The 24712-nt window shown below is 54.0% G+C and overlaps 1 protein-coding gene and 1 long non-coding RNA gene across 6 annotated transcripts in view; one reads left to right on the forward strand and one right to left on the reverse strand.

Moving 5' to 3' along the window:
- Positions 1 to 24712, reverse strand: part of SH3BP4 (SH3 domain binding protein 4) — a 92008-nt gene that overhangs the window by 32841 nt on the left and 34455 nt on the right. The window contains exon 2 of one of the 4 annotated variants that reach the window (XM_067740153.1): positions 5631 to 6621. The exons of 2 other annotated variants lie outside the window; for them this stretch is intronic. The gene's annotated coding sequence lies outside the window, so the exon portion shown is untranslated. Of the gene's footprint in view, positions 1 to 5630; positions 6622 to 8827; positions 8958 to 24712 lie in introns of those variants that run through there. One more of the 4 variants, XM_067740155.1, reaches the window with a different exon arrangement.
- On the forward strand, positions 10993 to 13330 carry LOC137225734 (uncharacterized). 2 transcript variants are annotated; one of them, XR_010943994.1, is made up of 4 exons: positions 10993 to 11163; positions 11231 to 11359; positions 12252 to 12546; positions 13121 to 13330. It is a non-coding gene; the product is annotated as an uncharacterized lncRNA (long non-coding RNA). The 2 variants fall into 2 exon arrangements; XR_010943995.1 differs by having other exon boundaries at positions 10993 to 11147.

A 24712-nucleotide genomic window follows, 5' to 3' on the forward strand; every position in this document is an offset into this window, starting at 1 on the left:
TCCTGATGGAAAGTCATCACTAAAGCTCCGACCAGCGGGGCTCGTTTTCAGGTCTGAGGAGGGGGGGCACCCTGACCTGCTGCTCACAGAAGGCTCCCAACTTTCCACCACTATAAACGGCAGGGTGGTTGGCGGCCATCTTTATCCTTAATCTTCCTCTGAATTGTGGATTCTTTTCTTAAGATGACTTTCTAGTAGGGGACAAAGCATTGCCAAATGCTTTCCTGGAAAGCTGCAGACATTCATCTTCGCAACAGCACCGGGGGTCCCTTTTCACCCTTCTGCCAGCCATTTGAGAAAACCTTCCCTAATATGACAACTGGGCAACGAAATACCAAGTTTAAATTCACATTCCTTTGACCATCGGTCAGAAACTTTCAAATATGGACGACGTCTTCTTTCCTGCTTCGTGACTATCATTTTGCATCCTTTGCTTGATTAGAGTCTGAAATTTCGTATCAGTTTCAAATATCTTCCCCACTGTTGCTCACGCACACCCATCCATTTGCTAACTTCAGGTAAAGTCTCAGCTCTCTGACCCTATCAATCCTTCCTTTGTAATTTCACCCTGAAGCACAGAAAAGGCTCCCCTGATGAAAAATTTGATAAACATTTCACATCTATTTTCCTCTATTTAAAAAAAAAATGGTGTGTGGACTGACATCAACGTACAAAGAATTTATTTTGCTGCTCAGCAAGGAACTTTACAAAATTAATTAGCAAACAGCTAAGCGATTACTCCTTTATCGGTTCCCGAACAATCTGTCCCCTCCGTGATGTCATCTTAATGCTTTTTAAATGTGTATAGAGACACCAGGGTTTGAATCTGGCCAATTCCATGTCATGAGTCTGCCTATTTTTATAACAACACCAGCCCTTATGTAACTCCGGGAGCTTTACCAAGTTTGGCCATCTGGAAGGACCAGCCCCCAAGAACCATTCTATTTCAAAGTCTCCTCCTATCAGTTATTTGAACCTGTTTTTTTTCCCTCCAAATGAACCTGGGAGTAATTAAGTAATATGTCTTCCCACCTCTTCATTCCTTCAAAAAAGTTACCCCACTGGGTTTTTGTTTCTGTTGGCACAGCAATGGTAAGAACTGACATCTTTATACTGTTGTATCTTTTCTTCCAGAAATATGGTGGGTCTCTGTTTATTTAAAAATGAGTGCCAGGGGGCTTCCCTGGTGGCGCGGTGGTTGGGAGTCTGCCTGCTAGTGCAGGGGATGTGGGTTCGAGCCCAGGTCTGGGAGGATCCCACATGCCGCGGAGTAACTAGGCCCGTGAGCCACAACTACTGAGCCTGCGCGTCTGGAGCCTGTGCTCCGCAACAAGAGGCCGCGATAGTGAGAGGCCCGCGCACCGCGATGAAGAGTGGCTCCCGCTTGCCACAACTAGAGAAGGCCCTCGCACAGAAACGAAGACCCAGCACAGCCATAAATAAATAAATTAATAAAAAAGAAAAAATGAGTGCCAGGACAGTGTATAGGGGCTGGCACACTCTTTCTGTAAAGGGGCAGAGTGTAAATTACGCTCTGGGGACCATACGGACTCTGTCAAAACCCCTCAAATCCAGGCAGTTCCACAAGTCCAAGCGATTCCACCTCCGAAGTATGTGGATCTGACTTCTGCTCTCTGCTCCTAGCTGAGCACCTCATCTCTCTCTGGACTCACCTCAGCAGCCTCCCACCTGGTCTCCCTGCTCCTCCGACCCCCAAAACACACCACGAAACCATTCTCCTTAGAGCAGCTGGGCCCCTCAGCAAAGTAAGTCTCTCCAGGGGCATTTCCCTGCAGTCTCGAACCTCCTTATTGGGACTACGTGACTATGGCCCCACCTGCTCTTCCATGGCCCCGTTTCCTTCTAGTGCACTCAGTTTCTGAATTTAACTCATTTCTGTCCCAGGACCCTTGCACCGGCAGTTCCCTCTGGCTGGCAAGCTCTGTCCTGCAAACTTCACTTGCTGACAACTCTTGCCACTCAGGTTGACTCAGGTCAAGGTCACACTTCAGAAGAAACCCACCTGACCACTCACCAACGTAGCCATGCTCAGTCTGACCTTTGTGCCTCACTGTTCCCAAGTGCAAGAGGACCAGAGAAAGAGCTTGCACGTGGGAATCACGTGTGCACACACAGGGCACGGGGGCCCCCCAGGCACGGTACACACCCCCACAGAGTTTGTGGTCATGCTGTTTACACTGACCCAGTTCACGCATAAGCCCTGTACTTTTCACCAAGTTCGAGACACACCTGTTTTTTTTACACACCACCGTGGTCTGGAATGCTATGAGTTTCACTGCAGCAAAGAACTAAACTTCCTTGGCTCACAGGTGCTTTACTAAATGAGGTAGTATAATTTCTTTATAAACCACTAATCACTCCATAAATTCTATCTCCATTGCTAGTTACAACAACTGTGCGTTGTGGGTCGTGAAAGTTCAGTATCACTGTACCTTATTTCCATTTGCTTGAGCTATTTAAGGCCTGACCACGGGGTTCAGGTCAAGCACTTAAGCAAGCATCTTTTGGCTAAAACCTAAAAGCCACCAGGTTGGGGAGAGGACGGCACTGAGAAGTCACATATGGTCACGTTTTTCTAATACCCTCTTGTTATGAGTTGAACTGTGTCCCCCGCAAAGGATACTGAAGTCCTAACTTCCATACCTGCAAATACCACCTTGTTTGGAAACAGGGTCTTTGCGGATGACCATGTTCAGATAAAGTGCTACGGGTGGGCCCTCCTCCAATAGGACAGGTGTCCTCACAAAATGGGGAAATGTGGGCACAGGGTGAAGATGACATGGAGACAGGGAGAAGGCGGCCGTCTACAAGCCAAGGAGAGAGGCCCGGGACAGCCTCTCCCTCGCGGCCTCAGAAGGAGCCAGCCCTAACGACACCTCAATCCCAGACTTCAGGCCTCCAGAGCCAGAAGGGAATGAATTTCGGTTGTGTTGAGTGACCCAGTTTGTAGCAGTTTGTTCTGGCGGTCTCAGGAAAGTCACACACCCTCCTAGGGGTGTGGACACAGATTCCGCTTCTCAGACCTTCCTTCACTCTCCTTGGCCGGCGTGGCCCCCAGCGAACTTCTCCCCGGCTTCCTCTCTTTCTGTCACATCTAACAAAGGGAACTCCACGAAGCAAATGAAAGCCAAGACCCCAAAACAGAGTTCCGGCCTCTGCAAAGTGTGGTCTTGCCTCCACACTTCCGGAACACTCTCTCCTACGATCCCAAACTACCTGGCCATCGCCCAACCGCCACTCACCTCACATTCCTGACGGCTGAGTCTGATGCCGGGGGCAATCGGACCTCTATATCCCGAGTGTTACTGTGGGAAATCTTGCTAAGTCACCGCAAGCGCCCCGCAGAGGCATTTCTCGGTGGCAACCAAGTAAGTCGGGGTGTGCAACAAGCTACTCTCACCAAGATTCCGGAGCTCTCCTAACATTTCGACTCACTGAGAACACACTAGAACCATTAGAAAATAGGAGGCCAGTGCCCCCTAAGCTGCGGGGAGAACCGGGGACAGCCCCCCGCCCCGGGCTCCACCGCAGGGGCTCCGAGGCCACGAGATCAGGTTCCTTCTGAGGGGGCCCAACCGGTCTGCAGCAGGACATGAGCCAAAGGAACAAACATTTAGTAACACGGAAAGACACCCAACGTAGTGACAGTGAAGAGGCACAACCCCGACAGAAATTTCCAGCTGCTTAGAAGCCGAGTGGGAAAGCAGCTGAGGGTGACAGATAAGCCTGCAGGGGGCACTCGGGCTCCCCAGGGACATGGAGACGGAGCGGGCAGGGGAGCACAGCTCCGGATACAACAGAGATTCCATGGGACCCGCTGTCCGGAAGGAGAAAGGCCGGCTGAGGGAGTGACAGGCCGGCGGGAGGGCAGAGGCCTGCAGGCCAGACAGTCTGCTGCTGGGCATTTAGGGCGTTAATATGTCTTCTGGCACAAGCCGGATCCCACCTTCCCTCATTCCTCGACTTACAAGAATACTGGGAAAACACCAGGGAGGAAAAGGCTGCTTTGGAAACGTTTGTTGTGAGCTCATCCTCTCCCAAGCTCATCCTCTCCCCCCAGGCCAACCGTCTCTACAGCCTAGGAGATAAGCAGTTCCTTTCATCCGGCACCACAAAGGGGAGACATGGCAGGTTTGCACGCTCAGCACCTTGCCTCCAGCCTGGATGTGGAAAGGCCCAGCTCTGTTCCCTGAGGCCCTGCTTGGCCTTCTAGCGCGTTCCTCACCTGATCCTTTATCACCAGAGTCTTCCTCCTCCGACTCCTCCCCTGTAGGCGGGACTAAATTAAGGCTGACAGCATCCTCCAAAGAAGGAAGAAACACAGGGTTTTGGGGCCAGATCAGAGTGTGACCAGCAGCTCCAGCTGTGTGCTCTTGGACAAGTGACTTAACCTCTCTGAGCATCTATCTGTATCACCTGCAGCAGGAAGATAGGAAAACCTGGCTCACCAGGTGAGCGCATAGGAGGCGCTCAATAAGGACCATTCCTCGTCATCGTGCCTGGAGATGAACGCCGGCCGGCCCAGCACTGATGTCCCCAAAGAGGGATGTACCAGGGACTCGAACCAACTTACAAAGTCTCCTGCACACCACAAAGTCTCTGCATTTTCACTTGGAGGCGTTGGCACTTACTCAAAACCCAGGTCACCACCCGCTCACCTTCGATGACTTCCCCTTCATCCCTGGTGGAACCCCTCAGATGGGCGTAACTTAACTTCCTGGGGCCTCCACTTCCTTGTCTATAACTTGGGGAAAATTACACTCTTGACCTCTTCAGAGCGTGTGGATAAAATCTGCTGGTTCATGCCGCGTGCTTAGGGAAGAGCCGGCACACAGCTCTCCCCAAGGCAGGGTTTCCTGCTCTTGGTGCCAGAAACACTCTGGGTGGGACCATGCTCTGCGGGGGACTGCCCTGCCCACTGCAGGATGCCTGGCAGCACCCCTGGCCTCCACCCGCCAGAAGCTGGGGGCATCCCCACCCCCAGACAACCCAAATGTCTCCAGGCACTGCCAAGTGTCCCCCAATATCGCCCCTCTGATAACCACTGTCCTCAGTGAGGGCTATTGTTATTAATGTTATTTATCCTCTTCCTTTACCTTTAAGTCTGAGCCCCGCTGGTGTGTTGACACCTCTTCTCTCTGGCTCCCTTCCTTCCATTTCCAATCTCCACCTCCCACGCTCCACCCCATGGTCACGCCCGGCACCCCTGCACCCCAAAGGGCTCCTCTTAACAGTTTCCCCACCCTGGATGCCAACGCCAACCACCTGGAGAGGCTTTTGAATAACACGGTCCCACCCTGGAGATTCAGCAGTATTTTTAACAAGCTCTTCCGGAATTCTAATGCACACACAGGGCAGAGAATCACTGTGCAGCCCGGACTCACTCACCAGCCACCAAAGAACCTACAACAGGCCTTTCACTTAGAACCCAGGCTCCATTGCCTCAACTTCAAATGGTGGTCCGAGGTGCCCCCCGACCTCGTGGAAAAAAGCCCACTTGTTCAACCCCCTGCTTCATTCGCACCCAACCCCCAGCTACAAGGGTCCCAAAGGCCAGCTAACAGGTCCCCTCCCCAAATTCGGCACACTCAGCTGGGCACGCTACTCACCTTACCTGGAAGGTTCCCTCTGGCTCCTCTAACCCTGGCCAAACCCATCTACCCTTCAACAAATCCTTCCCGGACGGCTCTGCTGTCACTGATCCCACACCTCCACCCATCACAAAACCACCCAAGGGCAGTTTCTGGGTCTTACACACAAGGTCCTGGGTCAACACACCCAGGGAACTAAAGTCCTGGAGGCAAGTTCTGCAGACATACACGAGGCACAGACACAGGGACGCTCCAGATGGATGACTCATCCCCCACAGGGCACAAGCCCGCAATGCGGGTGATGTAAGCTCTGCGAATCCATGGGCCACTGTGCCCTAGAAAACACTTGACCTTGAAGGGATCAACATGTGTTTTTATTTTTAAAAATTAATTAATTAATTTATTTTTGGCTGTGTTGGGTCTTCGTTTCCGCGCGAGGGCTTTCTCTAGTTGCGGCAAGCGGGGGCCACTCCTCATGGCGGTGCGCGGGCCTCTCACTGCGGTGGCCTCTCCTGCTGCGGAGCACAGGCTCCAGACGCGCAGGCTCAGTAGTTGTGGCTCACGGGCCTAGTTGCTCCGCGGCATGTGGGACATTCCCAGATCAGGGCTCGAACCCGTGTCCCCTGCACTGGCAGGCAGATTCTCAACCACTGCACCACCAGGGAAGCCCTCCACATGTGTTTTAACAGGTAAGTGACGGCTGGAGGCCAGACAGAGGGCCCAGTACGGAGCAGCCTGATGTGGCCTCAGGAATCCCAGGACCTCTTCATGGCCTTCAACCCCAATTCGTGGTGTCAGTGTTGCTGCCTCCAGAACAGATCCAACTGCACTTCGCTGGGCGTCGAGTCTGAATTGAAGCAGCTCACAGGAATACCAAGCACCTGGGACAACTCCCCGCATCAGAAGGGCCCCGGGAGCATCAGGGCTTTATTTTTAGAAGCAGGACACATTCTTCAAAGAAAATCTTTGCAGAAACCTTGAGCCAGAACTAGGTAAATACGAAGCAGCTCTGTCAGAAGGGCGGAAAGGGGAGGCGTGAGAACAGGTCTGGGGAGGAGACGGGTCCACCCGCTAGCCCACCTGCTGCCTGCCCAGCCCCATCACTTCCTACCCCAGATGGAGGACTCATTCACTGACCATCCACCTGCACGAAGGGCAGCATGAGCACTTTACATGCACCAGACATAGCCATTCCACCCCAGGCACACGCACTCAAGGGAAAAGGAAGTGGATGTCCACAGAAGGGCTCGCGTACAGATGTTTGGACTGGATTCATTTTTCATAATGGCCCCAAACTGGAAACAACAGTGACGTCCAGCAATAGGATAAAATAAACCAACGGCAGCACATTCATACGGCACCACTGATAGGAAATACACGTCCACGCCACACCGAGGTGGCCCACAGCCATGAAGGTGAACACGGAAGCCAAACCCAGGAGCACGCGTCTTATAGGATGTATGAGAACAGGCAGGTGGACCCTCAGACGTCAGCAAGAGTGGATGGCAGGAGGAGGCAGGGCCAGAGGGGGAGGGGCACAGGGAGCCACTGGGTGATGGGAACGCAGCTTGAAGGAGTGTGGGTGACGCAGGCGTCAAACCTCAAGGATGTATGACGTACGGAAGTGCAACGATGACATGACACGCCTTTCAGAGTATAAAGAAGTATAAAGAAGCAACCGAAGCAGAAACGTGGGGTTTCTGCCTGCAGTTCGGGAGCTAATCACAGAGCTGGGCTGAGAACCAGGCCTCCGGGGAGCCTCCACGGACTGGAGGGTTTCACTGCGCCGGACGGAATTGTCTGGCATCACCTGCGGCCGAAGCCCCAAGCCTGGCCCCCACGTGCCTACACGCACCAGGGTCTTCGATGACCTGTTTCCCATCCACACAGACAAAGGCCTACCTGACCGCCCCTCCCCCTCCCTCCCCCTCCCCACGTGGCCGCTCTGAGTCCCCAGGGGCCCCCGGGATGTGCTGTGCTGGCTAACACCTCGCCAAGGTGCCCTGGGGTCAGCGAGGCCTCGGACGGGCTGGTTCCCAAGCTGCTGTAACAAGTCACCCAAATGTGGTGGCTTAAAACAAAGAAACCGTTCTCTCCCACCTCTGGATGCTGGAGGTCTGCAGTCAAGGTCTCTGCCGGGCCCTGCGCCCAAAGGCTCGGGAAGAATGGGATCCAGGCCTCTCTCCTGGCTCGTGGCGTCACAGGCAAGCCTTGTCTTTCCTTGGCTTGCAGGTGCCCCCAAATCTGCCTCCATCTCACGTGGCCTTCTGCCCTGTGTCTCCACGTGGCTGTCTTCTGAGGACACCAGTCATGGGATTAGGGTCCACTCACTTTGACTAAGCCAGTTACATCTGCAAAGGCCCTATTTCCACAAAAGGTCACATTCCGAGGTGCCAGTAGACGTGACCTTCCGGGGACACGATAGCACTTGGACATCGAGTAACAAGGGAAGGCAGGTCGGGGGAAGGCCAGGCAAGAGGCGGGCGGCGGGCTGGTTCCTGCCCAGAGCAGCCCCGCGGGGACTTCGGCCCAGCCGGCCGGGCAGGTGAGACCTGAGCCCTTGTGAGAGTGGCCTGGGACTTTGTGGGACGCTGGCTGGGAGTTAAGGGAACGTCCCTCTTGTCTAGTGAAGTGGTCACATGCCCAGTTAGACGCAGAGGTGTCAACCCCTTCGGGGCCTTCTTTACCTAAGACATGCACATAAGGGAATCCAGTAACAATACGGGTGAAAACTTGGCAGGTAACTCGGGTTTCACCCTCAGCTCCAGTTAAAAGAACTTCAAGGAGCACGTTCTTAACTGTTACGCTTCTCACCGGGGCAAACGGAGCCTACTCCGATGACAGACTGTCTGGCGAAGATGCTGGGTCAGTCGCTGCGTCAGTCACTAAACTTTGCCGTACCGCGGGGGCCCACGGGACCCGTGGGCAGGTGCAGGGACGTTCCCGTCCCGTGTGCCCATGCTAGGGCAAACGGGGAGCCTGCCAGAGTCTGAGGGACGTCCCAAGTCCTTAAAGCAGTAGGCTGCCCTCTGCCAACACCACATCTGTGGTCACCAGCCCCGGCACCCCGGGCTCCCCTACAACAGGACCTAATCGCGCGACTCTAACTGCTCATTTAATTGTGTGTCTCTCCAACCAGGCCGTGAGCTCGAGATCAGCAAGGACCTCCAGCATCCCTGGCACACAGCAACAACCTCTCAATGAGTAGCACTTACACCAACCAAGGGCTTACAGGTTGCTCCGATCTCACAGTATATGAACGGGGCGGCTTCTCCAAAGCAAGATTTCTTATGTTCATAGCCTTCTTCACGTCTGTCCTGAAAACCTGAAGGTTATCAGAAGTGGAGTCCTTTTTTTTTTCTTTTTTTGCGGTACGCGGGCCTCTCACTGTTGTGGCCTCTCCCGTTGTGGAGCACAGGCTCCGGACGCGCAGGCTCAGTGGCCATGGCTCACGGGCCCACCCGCTCCGCGGCATGTGGGATCTTCCCGGACCGGGGCATGAACCCGCGTCCCCTGCATCGGCAGGCGGACTCTCAACCACTGCGCCACCAGGGAAGCCCAGTGGAGTCCTCTTTAATTTAAGTCACTACAGGGGTGCTAAGCACTTGTCATGCACCTTGTTAGCTGCTACAAGAACACAAGGAAAAGCAAGACCACCCTGCTCTTAGCAGGCTCGCGGAAATGATGAAGACACAGACGTGAACTACAACAGAAACCATAATACAGGTAAAACAGCCAACCCCATCCACTGCTGTCAGCTGAATGGTGTCCCCCCAAAAAAGATATGCTCGAATCCTAAATCACGGACAGGCCCTAGATCAATCACTGGTGTCCCTATAAGACACTGGGATACAGAGACACAGACACACAGAGAGAAGATGGCCACGTGACGATGGAGACAGAGATGGAAGTGACGCAGCTCAAGCGTCAAGATGATGGGTAAGCGACCAGAGCTAGAAGGAGGCCAGAAGGAGTCCTCCTTGAGCCCTCAGGGGGAACCTGCAGACATCTTGACTTCAGACTTGCAGCCTCCAGATTGGAGAGGATCCATTTCTGTTGTTCAAAGCCATGCAGTTTATGGTCATTTGTTATGCAGCCCTGGGAAACTACAGGTAGACCTCCGAGATAACACAGGTTCAGTTCCAGACCGCTGCAATAAAGCACATATCAAGATAAAGCGAGTCACATGAATTTTTTGGTTTCCTGGTGCACAGAAAAGTTACTCTACACCCTGTACTGTAGTCTACTGACTGTGCAACAGCATTGCCTAAAAAATGTACAGGGGCTTCCCTGGTGGTGCAGTGGTTAGGAATCCGCCTGCCAATGCAGGGGACATGGGTTCGAGCCCTGGTTCGGGAAGACCCACATGCCGCGGAGCAACTAAGCCCGTGCGCCACAACTACTGAGCCTGCGCTCTAGAGCCCACGCGGCACAACTACTGAAGCCCGTGTGCCTAGAGCCCATGTTCCGCTCCAAGAAAAGCCAACGCAATGAGAAGCCTGCGCACCGCAACGAAGAGCAGCCCCTGCTCGCCACGAGAGAAAGCCCGTGTGCAGCCACGAAGACCCAACGCAGCCAAAAATAAAATAAATAGAATAAGTACGTGTATTAAAAAATAAAAATAAATGAAAAAATGTGCAGGCCTTTATTAAAAAAATACTTTATTGCTAAAAAATGTTAACCATCATCTGAGCCTTCAGTGAATCGTCTTTTTGCCACAGTCACATCAAAGATCACTGATCATGGCTCCCCAGCACAAATATAATAGTTATTATGTGAAATAGTTAAATAAATATTTATTTTAAAAAGTAACAAGAAGTTTGAAATAGTTGAAGAATTACTGACACGTGACTCAGAGACACAAAGTGAGGAACTTTTGCTGGAAAAAGGACGCCAACAGACTTGCTCGATGTGCGGTCGTCACAAACCTTCAATTTGTTAAAAAAAAAAAAAAAAAAGTATCTGCGAAGTGCAATAAAACGAGGTGTGCCTGTCGCCCCGCCCTACCCCCACAGCGTTTGTTGGTCGTGTGTCAGGCACTATTCTAAGTGCTTCTTAGAATCAGGCACTGATTTACATGTCACAGCCACCCCATGACACAGACGGTTGATCATTCCCTCCAACCACAGTCGAGAAAACCGAGGTGCAGAGAAGCTAGGTCACTGGTCCAACGTTTCCCAGCTGGGTGGCCGCAGGGCCTGCTGCGTGAGCCCGAGGCTGGTGTGAGCCCAGCACAAAGATGGCAGGGTTGGAGCAGCTCCTTTCTAGACCATTCTGAGACCACCAGCTGCTCCTCCCCTGTCCGCTGGGCCAACAGCAGCCCGGCTCCTGGAGACCAGAGCAGGACCCCCAAGCTGGGCTGCTGGGCAGAGCTAGCAGGATAGTCTAAGTGTCTGCTCTGTGGTTTTGTTCTGTTTTTGTAATCAAAGCATAAATTAACAAACCTGGCGTGAAATCACTCCCTGTTTTTCTGCAGAGGCTCTGCTACAAGTCTGTACCAGGCAGAGATGAAATGGAATCCAACCGACCTGACAGGTTTCCTGCGGGGAGGGTGAGTTCACCAGAGGCCCTGGAATCCAGGTCCCTGGCCTTTTGATAATCAGCTAATTTCCTTCCAGTTCTGAGGATGACACGGGAGAGGCGCTTGGCCAGGGAGAAAGTGTGACCTGGTTCCAGAGGGCAGTCGGAGAAGCTTTCCTTTCGCCTCCAACTAAAAAGTGCCCGGGGATGATTATTTTATACAGAGGGTAAGAAAAAGGATCAGGGGAAGAAAGAAATGACCCACCGTAGAAAGGGGCTTCTCCTCAGCCGTCCCGTCCTCTGCTTTGCTTTGTCACCGTTCATACCCAGCCGTCTAGCGGCATCTTCTCCCTGCTGCCACCCCTCCCCCATCCTTCCTCCTCCTCCTGGTCCGCAGGAAGGCTGTGCCCTCTGTCACCCAGAGCCTCGGCTGGGACCAGAGCCCCGGGCGGCACCGGCAGCTGGCTCGAGCCCAGGGCTCATTTCTGCATGGCCCCTGAGCTGCTGCTCTCCTCCCCTCACCTCCCCCGAGGCGGCTCCTGCCCCAAGCCTTGGACACACTGCTCCCATTGGGGTTGGTGACGAGGCCACCAGAGCCCCAGGTCCTGAGGGCATTTTCCTGCGTGCGTCTCACCGGGCCGCTTTCTAACCACTGACCTCTCCATGGCCTCCCAGGGTGACGGCCCTCTCCTTCCTCTCTGAGCTGGCCTTTGAGGCTTGTCTTGCAGGTGTCTCCCCAGCACCTGCATGGCTGGTCCTTCCCCCTTCCTTCCGAGATTTCCCCTCCTCTGTCTGCCTTCAAGTGTCCAATGTCCTTGTCCTTCTGCTCTTGTCGCTTGCAGCATTCTCCTTAGGGGGCCGAGCCACCCCAGGGAACAGGGCGGGGATGGGACCACCTAGTCTCTGCTGATGCCCAAAGCCTGGTCTGCCTGGCAGCCCTGTCTCTGCAGCACCTCCCACATGCCCTCAGGATGGCGACCTCAGGGCCAGCATGCCTGTCTCATCTTCCCCCACCCGAGCCTGCCCCATTTCCCGCATCCCCATTCCAACAAAAGCACCGCCCACCTCCCCCGAACCAGTCCGTTCTCTAGTTGAAACAGGAATTTTTTTTCTGGAAAGCATCGTTTCTCAACCTTGGCACTACTGACATTTGGGGCCGGATCATATTTTGCTGTGGGACCCGTCCTGCGCACTGCACGTGGCCAGCAGCACACCTGCCTCCACCTCCTAGATGCCAGGAGCTGCCCCCAACCTCAGCTGTGACAAGCAAAAATGTCTCCAGACGCTGCCAATGTCCCCTGGGGACACCACTGCTGCAAAGGGCCAGACAGGGAAGATCGTGGGCTTCGTGGGCCACTTGGCCTCAACTCCAGCCACTCAGCTCTGCCCCTGAAAGGCAAAGACGGCCAAGACGGTGAGTGCGCATGGCTGGGTCCCGATCAAACCTTACTGACAAAAGCAGGGTGCATGCAGGATTTGGTCCTGAGGCCACACGCCACTGGCCCTACTCCGGGCGTCACCTGCTCTCTGGCCGGCTCCCATCCCCTCCGTGCCTTCTTCGGGGCACTACCCATGCCTCACCTGGACACCCACGTCCTTCAAGTTGCCTGCCACCTGGACCCCCTACTCAATTACTCAGGTACGAGCCCACCCTGACCCTACAAAAACAGAAATCGTTTGAATCCTAACTAGGAAGGTAACACCCTTTATCGTGGGCCAGGCCCCGTGCCACAGGCTTTATCAACTAATTTAAATCTCCAAAGCGGATCCGGTGAGTAGAGATAACGAAGCAGATGTGGAGAACCAACTTGTCCTAGGACACACAGATACCACGCAACTGGTCCTAGGACACACAGATACCGCGTGGACCCCACACCTTCATCCTACCTGGATCCCACGTGGACAATTCGCTGCTGTCACTGCCCGACACTGCCCCCCCACGGTGCCCTCCTCCCCCATCTCCTGTCTCGGCCCCTCTGGGTCCACAGGCAGGGCCACGGGACCGAGGGGTGGCGCTGGAGGCCCGCCGCAGCACAGACCAACACTCGCATCCTCGCAAGGGCTCATGCCCTCCTGGGGACACAGGCCCAGCAGATATCCAGGCCGGCAGCCGCGGGCAGCATCTCAGAGTGAGACCCATGGTTCTCAGCATCCGGTGGTCCTGGCTGCCTCTGTCCAGCTGGTTTCCTTTCTGGGAGGTTTGTATTACACTTAAAAATCATTAAAAACAAAAAAGAATATACTTTGTTTCCCATAAAAATGCTAAGCCAGAGGTTTCTGGTTGATCTATTCTTTATCAAAACCTAGGAATGTCAGGTACAGTACTCCCAAAGCAGCAAGTCGCCCTTCTGAGGTTTTCTGAACGTGCCCAGGCCCAAAGGAAAAGAAACAAGAAAAGAAACGAAGCAGCAGCTCCCTATGGGAACAAAGCAGGAAGAGATGGGGGGGGGCGAGCCTGAGCCCCCCTCCCACATGCCGTCCTTTCTCTGTTTCGCGCCCCCCGCAGTTAGAGAGCAGGCTCCCAGCACAGCTTCCCAGTACAGAGAGGGCAGCTTTCTCGGGTGCCCCCGCTCGGCCAGCCCAGGACAGGATTAGGGTCGGAGCCAGAGGGCTGGAGCCGGACAGCGGCAGGGAATCTACCCGCTCCCCACCCACCCGGAGGTCAAAACCCCTCCCTCGCAGGATACAGGCTCCTGGGCCCACCTTGAGGTTCTCACTGGGTAGGGACAGACAGGCTGAGCTGTCACTCAGATTAGCACCATTTGAGTTGAATTTAGTAAAGGGACAATGACAGCAAGGTGGGAGGTTGCAGGAATGCCCCAGGGTAGTGACAGCAGGGGGGTGGTGGAGGGGGAGGAAGGTACTGGAATCTGGGGAGCCAGGGAAGGGCTGCTCCAACCTCCCCACCCCCCGCCCGCCTTTCTACTGGAGGCAAGGGAGCCCACCTGATGCACTGATTTCAGATGAACCCCCCGGGCCAACACCCCCATTCCCCCGCAGGTGTGGAAAGAGCACGAGGGGCAGCCCCAAGGCAGTCACCGCATGCGAGGCCCAGGAGGCTGCTTTCTCGCAACAAGTCTCCCTGCGGTCCTGATGCAGGCGACCGAGGGGCCACATCTGGAGAGACGCCTGGCCTGATGCCCCTCACTCAGTAGAGCAGCCCTTCCCGGCACTGCCGTGTTAGCTCACAGATGGGTGAATCCACAGGACCTGCCACCGCATGACAGTGACCCAAGCCAGTCCATGCCAAGGGCGACTTCAAGTCCAGGGCAAGCCCTGGCTCTTGGAGACCCATAAGATGCCAGGGACAGGCGTGCAGGTGGAGGGACAGGGCTGGTGGGGGCAGGGAGCCGGAGTCTAAAACTAGGGTCTCGACAAGAACTTGGAAATGAGAGAAGATGGCTCTTACAATTAAGTCAGAACATCACAGGGCGATGGATCCTAGCAGCGCTATTCACAACAGCCCAAAGGCAGAAACAACCCGAGCATCCGGTGACAGATGAACAGACCCACACAGCGGGGTCCCTCCATACGGCGAATATCACTCAGTGCGAAAAGGAAGGACATTCTGACACATGCCGCAACGTGGGTGAACCTTGAACACACTACGATAAATGGAAGAAGACAGTCACAAAAAGTCACGTATTGTGCGGTCCCGCTTATAAGAAATACCCGGAAGAGGTAAATCAAGACAGACAGAAAGCAGGTCAGTGGCTGCCAGCAGCGATGGGAGGGATGCCCCGTGGCTGTTCCCAGGTATCCTGTTGGGTTGGTGAAAGGCTTTGGAACTAGAGGTGGTGGTGGTGCAACTTCGTGAATACACTAAGTACCACCACATCGGGACACCTGAAAACGTGCCCACCAGAAACCCAATTCGGGCTAAAGTGTGTGTGCACGGAAAATAGTCTGCAAAGATACCTTTACTTAAAACATTGTACACGTTGAGATATAGCTTTGTTATAAGCGGGGTAAACTACTAAGGGATGGAGAAAAAAACCCCTACATGTGGTCAGGAGGGAGGCTGGTCCAGCAAAGGGAAGAAGCCATAACAGGAGGAACCAAGGCGAACTGCACCCCAGTTACGGCCAGGAGGCAGCCGCTGGGCAAGGGTGCTGACCCAGAGCCCCCAGGCAGTGTGGTCCCACTAGTGCAAGGCATCCCCAGTAGGGACAGGTGCGGGGAATCGGGGGTGGGGTGGGGGGGCAGCGGGGTGGACTCTGAACACGCAACTCAAACGCGCTCAGCAAAGATGGGAACAGACTGGGGCAGTCAAAGCAAGCTGCGGGAGGACGGGATGGGGGCCTGGAGGCACCTGGATGCAGAGACTCAGGCCTCCCAGCCTGCGGGCCCTCGTCCTCACCCCTGTGGGTTCACCTTCAAGACACCAGATCCACTGCTCCACCACGATGTGGGAGCGAACTGTGAAGGCACCGCCCTCCCCTAACTGCAGCCCCCATCCCCATTCTGCAGAAGAGCAAACTAAGGCACCACTGAGGGCCAGTGGGCAGAGCCACACAGCTTTACTGACTGAGATCTGCATGCGGACGGGCTTGTTTCAGAGTCCAGGCCACACCCTGTGGCCAGGACCCCATCAACCGGAGCTTAGTGAGATTCACTCTGAGGCCCACTCTTGAGTGGTACCCTGAAGAATGTCTACCAAAACTTAGCATCCCAAGGAGAGCAAACTACTTCCTAGCGACATATGCAAACCTGCCTCGTGACAAATATTTATGCCCAAGCAGATGGAGGCCTGGTTCTTAAGTTACATTAGGTCCACTGGGAATCTAGAGATCCCTGGGGTGTCCTCTGATGGAGCCCGATGGTCTGGGCCTTGGCCCATTGAACACAGTCTTCATCAGTAACAGGTGTGTCCCCGTGGGGTTTATGGACCTCTAGCTGTCAGTCCATTTAGAGGGTCCTCAAGACCCCAAAATGATAGGTACAACTTTACAGGTATAGCTGAGTTTCTAAAGGGAAAGCCCATAGCCCTTATCAGAGTCCTCAAATGATTTTTGCCCTCGAAACCCCTGACTTGGAGGAAGGCCTAAGACCGGCTTGGAGATAAGGTGACCGGGAGATAAGCCCGTGTTGGGTCTGACTGAGAGCCTGAAGGTCTGCCCTTGACCAAGAGTGTTCAGCCCAAGCCCAGATGAAACTCTTCTTTCCTTTATCTGGTTATTATTTCTGTTGCTTTTTGTTCAGTCCCAATGATATTTGCTCCTTTACAGAATGGGGAGGACCTGGCTTATGAAAATCACCTTTGGACTGTAGCTGACCTGGGTTTGCTCTGATTCATACCTGAAAATCGGAGATGCTGTGCGGGTGGTCAACAGGGGCAGCTGAGCCCGCGCGCGCTGCAACTACTGAGCCCTCGAGCCGCCTCCTCACTCTCCTGGGGGTTTCACTGCCCGGTCCAGGCACACCCCCAGCCTGGACACCCCATGGCCCCGTCCCCTCCGATGGGTCAGCAGCAGATACCACGTATAGGTGAACCAATCCACTGTCTGCCTGCCGACCCAGCAACTGAGGACCAGCTCAAAAGGGTCAGCGGGGCCCAACCCACTTCTAAGAGCAGGGAGTTGAGAAAGTCAGAAGTGGCCCAGGGGCACGTCCTGCATGGGACGTGCTGGCTGGTGGGCATTCCTGGGCCAGGTGCGCACTGGCTGAGCAGCAGAGGCCGGGTGACAGGGGAACATGCAATTCGATTCCTGAAGAGCAGTTTCACTTCTCAGATCCCGGTTCCCAGGTCTTCTGTGATCTGGGGGCTTGATCTCTGGATCTTTCCAACAATCCTCCCACTTTTTCTCTTGAGCAAGTTTTGAGTGCATATTCGATTCCTTTTTATCTCTGAGAACCTTCTGAGACTGGCTCCATCTTTACAGATGAGGAAACCGAGGACAAGGAAATTAATTGATGCAGAATGCTTATGTGCTCCTAACTGAAATTTGTCTCTGCTTGGAAAAGACCAATGCGATAAGCTCTCTGCATAGACATTTTTCTGACCCAAGAATGAAATACAGTCACTCAGTCCTTCCTAAATTGCAGCCAGCCCAGTCAACTTTAAATAATGAACAAAAGGGGAAAACTCCAGCCAGAGATAGGGAAACTGGGGTTTTCTGATTAGATTGGGAAGTTCTTTGTAGTCTAAGCAGGTTTCATCGACAGACTGGAAGGCTCTGGGAATAAACAACAGTGGAATCTTTCTTTGACTCACCTCTTTTATCTCCAGAGCCTCAAGTATGTTAAAAATGTCTCAGCAGTCCTAATGACACGCCTGCTTTTAAGAAGGGTGAAGAGGCAGGCTGGTGATGAGATTAAAACACAAGACCTGTAAGGATGCAGACGCCGTTTCTGGGGGAGCGCGTGGGTTTCTCACCCACCCGCATTCTCCAGGCTTCACTCCGTGGCACCTGACCTCACAGTCAACTGCAGCCTTTATTTAATGAGGCAGCACTTACGTGAGGCTTATTCATACAGAGGTTTTGAAAGAGGCTGAGCGCTGCCTTACATTCAGGCAGTGCGTGGCCGGGTCCCCATCCCCCCAGTGGATCACCTGCCGACCACTGTGATGTCAGACCTCACCTCCAGAGGGGCCCTGCAGGCCTGGGAGGCCAGCCTTGGTTGCTCTGTCCTGAGGACACCTGAAAGCCAGGATCTCCCTTACACATAGACCGGCCCCCAATTCAAACCTCAAAAGTAAACCAGTTAGTGGTGGCCAGGGCATGGGGACAGGGGGCAATGGTAGTAGTTACTTAATGGGGAGGGCGGTCTTCTTCTGGGGTGATGAAAATGTTTTGAGACCAGAGACAGGTGGTGGTCACACAACACTGTGAATGCGCTACATGCCAACCAATCTGTACCCTTTTAAATGGTCAATTGAATGCTGTGTGAATTTCAGATCAAAAAACAAGACAAACTCACACAATCAGAAACTGCGGAGATCCCGGGTCTGAAAAGTAACCCCTGCAGAGCAAGAATTTGTCAGTGACTGTACATGTGGTCCAGACGGTGCCCAGCCAGAGTCCCCTGACAGGAAGCGTGGACAAGTCCAGGCAGCTGGACAGCACCAGCCTTTGAGATCAGCCAGCTTACTTCCTAACTGTATCCTGTTCGAAGGAAATATACCGTTCTAAGAGAAAAACTTTAATTCCATCTGTTTATTTTGACTCTAAAAATTACCTACGTGGCTCACGTTTCTGACTCACAGTTGACAGCTACCGGCCGGAATGGGACTCGGGGATACTGGCCCACGTAGCTCATGTGTCCTCCCAACAAGGAAGGAGGACTTGGGGCACACACACAGGCTTATTAATAACTCTCTGAACTTGGACTTGAATGAGGCACTCTCTGACCTCACTTCTTGTCTGTAAAATGGGCAGGACATATGGAGTGTTCCTGGGCTGGAGGAGATACGCCAGAGGAGGGTGAGCGGAGGCTGGAGCTCCCGCTTCCACGGCCACTGGCAGGATCACGGGAACCAGCCTTGACCTCCGTCTCCCCACAGAGTTCCTCCTTGGCTGGCACACCCCCCCCCCAAGGAGCTGTCGGGCCAAGTTGTTACTTGCCGGTTACACTGGTCCTTCACAGGGGTCTTAAAGTGACGGGAACTGGAGCCAGGCATCTTTCCTGCTCCCTCACCTGGTCCATCACCTTGAATAGCAGCTTCCACCGGCCCTTCAATAAACTACTCCTGACAGTGATAACAGAGGGGGAATTATATTCAAATCACAAAATTAGGCACCAGCAAAACCCTGGGAAGCTCTGCCTCACAATGAACTTGAGATAAATCAGATCTTGAATGTTAAGAAGCAAAGAGGAAACACTGCATTTATGTTTCTGGAGGAAAAAAAGCCACACAAATTGGCCAGATGTCAAGATCCCATTTTGGTCACAGCCAGTGGGTGGTCTCTTTAAATGCTGGGAGACACATGCCCACTCCCCTAAATTCCTCACAGGGCCCATCTGTCATCTCCAAGGCAAGCAGAGGTGATCCTCCAGACTCCCAGGAACCCCTAAGGACAAGAGGAGAACAGCGGGCACTGCTCCAGCTCATCTTGAGATGGAAGGCTGTCCACCTCAACCTCCTGTTTCCTCTTCCCAGAGGTCCTGCTGCCCCGGGTATCCTGGCTCAGTGCCGGAAAAAGCAAACCACATAAATGACACCCAGGGGAGTGCCAGAGCCAGAGAGGGGTCCCAGGTGGGGCCCCACTGACCTCCTTTTCTGCTTTGCTCAGGAGGGGCTCTGCACCAGACCCCCAATGCAAACGCAGAGGTGGGATCCTGTGGGGGTCAGGCAGGGAGCCCTGCCGCACCACCGCTGGCATCTATCACGTTTATCTACAGAAAAGAACCCAGCTGCATACTTGCTTGCTGGACTTCAGAAACCCCAGCGTTCAGGCCCATGCCAGTCCAAAAGAATGTGAGGAATGTGGATGCCTTTCACTGGGTTTCACTGCAACCCAAACAGACCACAGCCTCCAGGGCTGCTTCCTGGGCAGAAATATTTTAAGTCTCTAAGACCTCAGCGGGGTGAGGATTAGCCCAGGGACAAGAACACCCCTGAATTCCTCACTCACCATTAAAAGTCCCCGGGTCACAACCTGCAAATGTCCCCAAACATTCTTTCGGTCCTAAAGCCCAGGCTGATACCGGAAAACAAAGAAATGTGATATAAAAGGTGGGGAGGGAAGAAAGTTGAACCAAAGCCAATCATCTTCCCCCAGGTGAACAGGAGGCGCCCAGGACGTAAAGAATAACCTTCACTAATTCAAGCACTTTATTTGGAACGGCTTTTATCATTCAAACCTGACCCTGAAAGGAAGCAGCCTCTGAGCTGTTCCGTCTCAACTCCCCTCTTCACCCCGGGTCTGCAAATGACCCCTTTAATTTATACCCACTCCTTTCACCTGGAGAGGAAAGTCTCATTTTTTTTAAACACATGAAGTCTGCACTGTATTATGTAGATGATCTTACTCAACTGATTTTACAAAAGATGGCTTTTCCTACTCGTATTGCCAGCCGCAGGAATAAAGATCAAAAACGGCTGAGAACGTATCCCCGAACATTCTACCCGGCCACCCTTTACGCTCCCTTCTGCTGGGAGTTGCCAGATGCCTCCCATTCTTACTCCTGAACACGGGCTAATGCTTCCTGTTAACATTTTCTGCCATCGCACTCCTTCCCAGGACTAACCTCTCCCAGACCCACACAGCCAAACGCGCGCACCTCGTCACTGGTGGCCATTGTTCGGGAAACTCAGAACCTCTTAGGTTTTAAGAATAACTCCTTTGTGTAAACACACAGGACAGCCAACCTGGGCTCCTCCGTCCCCAGGCTGTTCCGGGAGGAGGACAAGCTGCCCGGCTGGTTTCTGGGGAGAGCGAGAACGTTCCACCGGTGGCCACAGAGAGGAACGTCGCGGAGGTAAACAGAAACCAGGGGCTGTTCTGGGAAATCGCCGGTGCCAGGCACACCGGCGACATCTGACCTTCCCACGTGGGGACACGGACAGCTGACGAGGATGTGAAGACAGGGCTGCAGAGCCGGGAAGGGCTGAGAAGGGTCATGGGGAAGGGACCTCTCCCTCCCGAAGCTCTGCGGGCACACGGGGCCCATCTCCCAACACGGGTCTGTGCCTCTCGGTCACGACACAGCCACCTCCATGCGGCAGGCCCCAGTCCGGCTGCTCATCAGACGCCTTGCAACCGGGCCCAGCGACGTCAGAGGACCAGTCCCAGGGCCTGGCCTTCTGTCCACAGGAGGAAGATGCTACCAGACAAAAGGGGGAAACATGACTAAGATTTAGAGTCTCGTTCAGCTGAAGAACTCATTTCCACCTCTTCCCTCCAAGACTCTTCCACACCAAGAGCAGATTATGTTCTAAACTGCATTTATCGGGAAGGTGAGGACGGCAGTGGATGGCTGGGATGGGGCACCGGGACCCCTTTGCACCCCGGCTGCTGGGAGTGTGGCCGGCTTCCCAGAACTGCCTCCTGGAAAGAGGCACTCCTCCCCCCAGATCATGGCCCCGCCCTGGGGCGGCTACGAAGGGGTGAAAGGATGCCCGCCACCCCTCTCCCAACCCGGACGAGTAGGAAGTGCAGTCCCAGGGCCGGAGTGTCTGTGGGGTCTCCAAGGGCTTCCCTCTGCCCCCAACCCCCAGTCTCTTCCAAGGGGGCCGACCCCAAGAGGGCGTCACAGTAAACCTGCATGGTGACCTGTGTCACCGTTGGCTTCTGGGAGCCCAGCCTGCCACAAGGGCTTTTTTTTGCTTGTGTCTCCCGGATGCTGCACCGTCTTCCTCACCTGCTGTTACTTCTGCTGCAGAGACGGGCAGTGTTGGCTCAACAGAATAATCTTATCAGCTGAACCCAAAAGATGTATTCCTGGTGCCTTCCCAGCAGTGGGGTTTCCTCCCCACTTGCTGGTCATTTAGGAGGTGGTTACTAACAAGTAACCATGGAGGCCATGTCCGTGACAGATTCCTTAAACAAGGATGCTGATGGATGGTGGAATTGAAGGTACCACCACCGCATGGCAGCCCCCCGCCACCCCAATGTTCTGGACGGCAGTAACAGAGCTGCTCCGAGCTTTACAGGAACGCTGCACCTGGCCAGACTGTGAAACAGGAGGAAATTTCATCCTGGATACCTTCCCTAAATCACTGTCCTTGCCGGAACAGACAGCCCAGAACTGACCCTCGGCTGCGAAAATGATTCACATGCAATTACAAGGAGCATCACCAGAGGGCAAGAATTACCCCCTGAGATGCCGGGGCAGCTGGCCCGTCCTCAGAACATCGTTTCCCCTTGGGACTTCCACGGTTCAATGAATTCCGCATGTACTGAAAGCCCAGAGGGAGGGAGAGGGAGGCACGGAAGGAAACCAACCAGAAGCAAAGAGAAAATCCGGCAGGTGTACAGTTAACTCTCGAGGTAGAGACCGACCTAAGCGCACAAGCAATGTACGAAACCACAAAGGCAAAAGCAAAAACTCCAGTGAAATCGATGAACGCCACGAAAAAGGCAGCAACGACCGAGGAAATATATTCAAATGTGACAAAAGTTTAGATCCTGAGAAGATGAGAAAATGCGGGAATGAGGGAGAATGTTCAGGACTCAGAGGCCGCTGTCCACCCATCGCGTGGATTTTGGATGCGTCCGCCACACTGCTCTCGGGTCCAAGGACCGCGGGGTGTCATCAGATGACTCGCGGTACCCCAAAGACTGTCAAGACAGAGCAGGTGGGAACCTCGTTGTATTAAGGGGGCGGAGGCACTGAAAAGGCCCGGGGCAGGTGAAACATTGCAGAGGCAGCCTCTCCGAAGTGGGTTCATGGTTTTTGTCTGCTTTTCCTGACTTCTCTAAGCTTTCCACTTTGTTCTATGGTGAGAATAGTATGCATTTATTGTATTCTTTTTTGTTTTCAAGTCACTATACCAGCCTAAAAGCTTGGATGTCTCCTTTCCTTTATAAACCCCAAAGCCCCCGTAACTAGGCTGGGGGATGGGACTTTCTATCTACCCTACATCCCGACCAGGGGCCCACACTGCTGGGCCTCTGACCCCTGCACGGGTCCATCTGCAGGCCCTTCAGGAAGGGCAAGAAGTGGCTGGGGGCTGGCGAGGCCACGGGGTCTCCCTGCAAAGAACATCTCCGTGCAGCTAACAGCCTTGGCCTCTGGCATCCACGTTACTGCTCACGCTAAAGCCCATCTCCCAGACACAGAGCGTGACCGTACACTCTGCGGAACCAGAGCAGACCGCCGCCAGGTCTTTCTGAAGAGAAAAGTATGTTTCCCCTCTCAGTCCTCTTGCAGCATCCTCATTCACTGCGGCTTTAGGCGCCGGGCCGCTCAGCACCTGGGGCAAGGGCCTAGGGAGCCACTGGGCTTTTCTCTTGTCTACTCCAGCAGGCTCCTGGGTACAGAGCTTCTGTTTACAGCCCAAAGGCCCTGAAGCTGAGCTCTATTCCCTCAAATGGACCCTGGCAGGTTCCTGGATGGGCCATGGGCAGGTACGAGTGCACACCTGGAGCGCTCTACCCACTCGGTGTTCACAACTCTGGTCGTGAACAGTCATGCCGATGAGGTCCAGGGTGGGGGGCATTAGGTGAACAGGACCGGCTGGCCCCTTTCCACCTCCCCAGCTCCAGGCTCTACCTCTCTGGAAGCCCCAGGCTTCTGCACAAAGACCAGCTTTCCTGACAGGACAGGGGTGTGGTCCTTCGCCCAAAGAGGGAGCCGCCAGTCACCAGGGGGCCCATCAGTCCCCATGGCCCCCAAAAGAAAACACGGGACTTAGTGTATGTGGACCAAGTTAGCCCAAAGCTCTGGAGTGCAGAACGTGCCTAATTCCCTGATCTTCTCGTTTGTTTCCAGACACATCAGTGCTTTTATTAGCCGAAGTTTGGGGGAAATCTCCGAGAACCAGAGAGCTGTAAAAAGCAATGCTGAGAAGACTCTGTTGTCTTCCAGAGCCTCCAAGCATGAGTGCGGTCCAGTGAGAACAGCACTGAGGGCACCCTCACGCATCACTTAGCAGTTGTTTTAGCCACAGCTTACAATCTCGGCTGACGATGTACCTACAGAGTTAATCCTACCTGAGGAAGTCTGGAAAGCTCCGTAGGTAAACTTAGAGGTTCAAGAAACGTAGACAGTAGACTCTATTCCAACAAAGACAGAGATGACGGCCCTGTCTTCAATTCTCACCCCGGGACAGGCCCCAACAAGACACTCAGCCATTCTCTCCACTTGCCCTATGTCATGAATCAAATTATGCCCCCCAGCCCACGCCTATGTTGAAGCCCTGACCCCCAGACCCTCAGAATGTGACCATATTTGGAGGAAGGGTCTTTATAGGGGTAATCAAGTTATAATGAGGTCGTTAGGGTGACTCTAAACCCAATATGACTGGTGTCTTTACAAAGGGGTAAACTTGGAGGCAGATACACACACACAGGGAAAACTCCACATGAAGGCAGGGGTCAGGGTGATGCCAAGGGTTGCCAGCAAACCACCAGAAGCCGGAGAGAGGCCTGGGACAGCTTCCCTGGGACAGCTTCAGAAGGAACCAACCCCGCGGACACTCAGTCTTAGAGTTCCAGCCTCCAGAACTGGGAGACAATACATTTCCGGTGTTTAAGCACCCCCGCTTGTGGTCATCTGTTACAGCACCCTGGCAAACTAATACAACCTATCTGCAAAACGGGGTTAGGAATTCTCACCATGCTGCCTGTCTTCAGAGCTGAAAGTGACAGGTTCAAAAATGCTCTGTAACCCCGGATCCACCTGGACCGACAGCTTGGCCTGTGTTAACCCCACGAGAGCCGTCCGTGCTGCAGGACCAAGGCTCTCGGGGCAGGACCTACGTGGTCCTTTGATGTCACTGAACACCCACACCTGCGTGCTTTGTTCCTACGATCCCAGTATGCGCTCAGTGGCCCTATATCCACGCAGACGCCCAACACAGTTCTTCAAAGCTGGAGGGGAAGCGTTTCCAGGGGGGTTTTGGGGAGACTGGAAAACCAGGAAGCGTTTTCCTTAGGTTTCCAACCGTCACGATGGAGACAGACGGATCCACC

Source organism: Pseudorca crassidens, chromosome 6 (genome assembly GCF_039906515.1).
Source record: "Pseudorca crassidens isolate mPseCra1 chromosome 6, mPseCra1.hap1, whole genome shotgun sequence".
Classification (NCBI taxonomy): domain Eukaryota; kingdom Metazoa; phylum Chordata; class Mammalia; order Artiodactyla; family Delphinidae; genus Pseudorca; species Pseudorca crassidens.